Source organism: Protopterus annectens, chromosome 2.part1 (genome assembly GCF_019279795.1).
Source record: "Protopterus annectens isolate FY-2018-M chromosome 2.part1, PAN1.0, whole genome shotgun sequence".
NCBI lineage: Eukaryota > Metazoa > Chordata > Ceratodontiformes > Protopteridae > Protopterus > Protopterus annectens.
The window spans coordinates 1,829,132,977-1,829,137,183 of record NC_056729.1 but is presented as its reverse complement, the minus strand read 5'-3'; positions in this window follow the sequence as shown (position 1 = coordinate 1,829,137,183).

Sequence of the window (4,207 nt, the reverse complement as noted above, 5' to 3'; positions counted from 1 at the left end):
CTGAGGTTCCGGTTACCTTACTTGAATCGGCCTCAGAAATTTTACCTACTACAGTGGTTACTAGTGACTTATCAGACACCATCCCTTTGGATGTCTCTACCCCAGCACGTGGTGCAGCTAGGCCTCCTGCAGCCATGTCTATTAAGGCCTCGCCAGGGCTAAAGCAGCCAAATCTACTAAGTCAGTGCCTGTTAAACCACCCTCAACCAGGCCCACTTCTAGTTCACAAATGCTTACTCTGGCAGAAGATTTAATATCCTTAATTAGGGGATCTCAATCTCACCCAGACAGGGCCTCTCAGCCCCCAGAAAAAGAGACCTAGAGCAGAGCCCCTCGAGCCTGTGTCCTCTGATGATTCTGCGGAAGACTCAGATATTACAGACCAGCCAGAGGCTCCTTTCTCCAATTTTGAGGACTCAGATGCTGAAGAATCCATTCCAGCTGCTTCCCCACCAGAAGAATTCTCCTTTGGGGAAACCTTACATGCCATGAGAGAACATTTCCAATGGCAGGAACAGGATTTTTCAGACTCCAGACAAAGACTTAGGACTTTTCTGCACCTACCACAACACAGGCCCTTAGCTATACCTCCTGTCCTCTCTGTTGTGGAAGATGCATTTAATGATGTTTGCACTGCACCAGATTCTTTACCTCCAGCACCTGCCAAACCAGATAGATTTTACAGGGTGCCAGACACTCATCATCACCTATACAAGGCCCCTCTTGCAGACCCCAAAACTATATCCCAGGGCCCTAAGGCAGTAGCCTCAACCACAGCAAAAAACCCTATTCCTTCTGAAAGGGAAGCCAGGTCTTTAGACAGATGGGGCAAAAAGGTTTACACCTCTGCTACTCTCTCAGCTAGAGCTTTAAACTGTCAGTTTCACATGATACAATACCAAGAGTTTATGCTTGATCAGTTAACTAAAAGCTATCCTCTGATGACGCTATAGATAAGAAAAATCTATTAGAAATGGTAAATAACATACAACAGGTTAGTAACCATTCCTTAAAATGTGGCTATGATGCACTGGAGGCTTCATTTAGATCAGCCATGACTGGCACAGTGATAAGAAGACATGCATGGCTGAAGGAACAAGTTTTACCGGATCATGTTAAAGCTAAGTTATTAGATGCTCCTATGGATAAGACCAGTTTGTTTGGTACACCTGCCCAGCAGGTAATGAAGAAAATGGAAGAAAAGGCAAAATCTGTACAAACGGTTAAAGATTTTTGCAGGTTCAGCCCCAAGGTTTAGCAGGAACTGGCCTGCCAAAATTGGTCCTTTCCTGACTCCACAAGATCCCAAAGGGGCAGGAATAGACGCGTTCCAGAGGCAGAAATCAAACCAGAGGGGTGCCTACAGAGGGGCGACAGTGGCAAGGTAATAACAGAGCCACAGGCACAGCCACTACCACTACAACAGGGCAATCACAGTGACTTGATTCTAACTCCGCCTACCAGGGAACAAATAGCAGCACCCTTAGGCGGAAAATTAACCTTATTTTCAAAGAACTGGCACTATATCACAAAAGACAAGTGGATTTTGCAAACCATAGACCAAGGTTACCGGTTCCACTTCCACACTATACCAGTCAAAAGAGGAATGCCAAACCTACCTACAAATCAAAAAACAGAAGCTCTACAGCAGATAATAAAATTAACAAAGATAAGAGCTGTGGAAAGAGTACCAATAACAGAACAAGGCAAAGGATTCTACTCCAGACTATTCCTAGTTCCAAGAAAGGAAAAAAGTTGGAGACCTATTCTCGATCTGTCCACCTTAAACACATACATCATTGTCCCAAAATTCAAGATGCTGACCCTACAGCAACTTCTTCCCATGCTGGGCAAGGAGTGTTGGCTGGTAACTCTAGATCTCAAGGAGGCATACCTGCACGTCCCCATTCGACCAATTTGCAGAAGATACCTCAGATTTCTTGCAGGATCAGAGCACTATCAATTCTCAGCATTGCCCTTTGGCTTATCTACTGCGCCCAGAGTATTCACAAAATGCCTGGCATCAGTAATCGCCCACCACTGCAGACTACAGGGAATCCAAATTTATCCATACCTGGACGACTGCCTGCTACAAGGGGACAACAAAAGCAAGCTGACAACAGATTTACAAAGGGTCATTTACTTGCTACAAGCACTGGGATACACAGTCAATTTGCAAAAATCAAGGCTGATTCCATCCCAAACAAGGACATTCTTGGGTGCGGAATTGGACACAGTAAAACAAATGACATTCCTAACTGCAGAAAACAAAAAGATCTCCCTCTTTACTTCTTGGCACTAACAAACCACAGCAAGCTAACAGCAAGAAAAGTTCTGCAGGCCTTGGGCTTCATGGCATCATGCATAATCTTGGTTCCACATGCCAGACTGCATATGAGAAAACTACAGTGGTACCTAAAGAATTTATGGTCCCAACACAGGCACAGCCTAGAAACAGAAATTCCACTAATTCCATGCCTAAAACAGGAGTTCCTATGGTGGGCTCAAGCATGCCAGTCAAACCCAGGCTTACCCTTTCACAAATATCAAGCAAGCCAAACCATCACAACAGATGCCTCAGACCTAGGATGGGGGGCTCACATGCTGGACAAATGCGTGCATGGATTGTGGACATGGGACCAACTTCACCTGCACATCAACCTAAAAGAAATGCTGGCAGTAAAACTGGCAATCCAAAAATTCAGACCATTTCTCAAAGAAGGCCATTTGATGATAAGGACAGACAACACCACAGTCATGTGGTACATCAACAAACAGGGAGGCACTCATTCATACCCCTATGCAGAATGACTTTGGACCTTTGGAACCTGGCACTCAGCTACAACATCCAGTTACAGGCAATGTTTGTACCGGAAAGGAGAACACTCTAGCAGACATGTTAAGCAGAACCACCTCGGATGCTCACAAATGGATGCTACACCGGACATCTTCAAGACCATCGCAAAGAAATGGGAATGCCACAAATAGATCTATTCGCTTCCCCTCTCAACCACCAGCTCAAAAAATTCTGCACAAGGACATTCCATCCACTTGCATCGAAAGTGGATTCGCTCTCCTTCAGCTGGAAAGGCCTGACAGCATATGCATTCCCACCTCTTCCCTTGATACACAAGGTATTACTAAAAATCAAGGAGGAACGTCCAAGGATAATCCTGATAGCTCCAAACTGGCCAAGACAACACTGGTACCCATTGCTGAGGAGCATGTCTCGGGACAAAATGTGGTCAATACCCTGATGCCTTTGATGTTAACTCAGAACAACTACAGCATCATGCATCCAAACCTAAAAACGTTGCAGCTGACTGCATGGCACATCACATAGCAGCAACTATTCCAGATCTCTCCCAAAGGGTTAAAGACATTATACTTGAAGCCCGCAGACCTTCAACAAGAAGGAACTATGCAGGGAAATGGAAAAGGTTTGTCATTTGGAGTGCTGAAAGAGGGAAGGATGTGTCGAATATAGATATGGCTAACATTCTGGGGTACTTGGCAGAGCTTCTACATACAGGCCTGTCCTATTCCTCCATCAAGATACATGCATCAGCTATTTCAGCAGAATACAGCTTTGATCCACCTGTCTTCTCACATCCTCTACTCAGACAGTTCCTCAGAGGGATCAAGAATGTAAAACCTCCTAGGAAACCACCTCTGCCAGCTTGGGATTTGAACTTTGTGCTAGAAAAGTTGACACTCGCACCTTTTGAACCAGCAGCAACAGCAGACCTACAGCATCTTTCATGGAAAACTGCTTTCCTACTGGCAATAACCTCAGCAAGGAGGGTTTCTGAACTTCAGGCCCTAATGGCAGTACAACCCTTCCTAATCTTCCACCAAGACAGAGTGTCCATGAGGACTAATCCTACATTTATGCCTAAGGTGGTATCCAGAGTGTCCCTAAACCAGGCAATCCACCTTACCTACCTTCTTCCCCAACCCACAAAACAGAGGGGAAAGAATGCTGCATACCTTGGATGTACACAGACAGCTACGCTACTACCTGGACAGAACAAAAAGTAACAGAAAAACTGCCCAGCTTTTTGTAGCCTATGCAACAGGAAGGGAAGGAAAAGCAATTTCCAAACAGACAATCTCCAAATGGATAGGAAATTGCATACGATTCTGTTACTCTTTCCATGGAAAACCAATTCCACAGAACATACGACCTCATTCTACAAGAGCAACA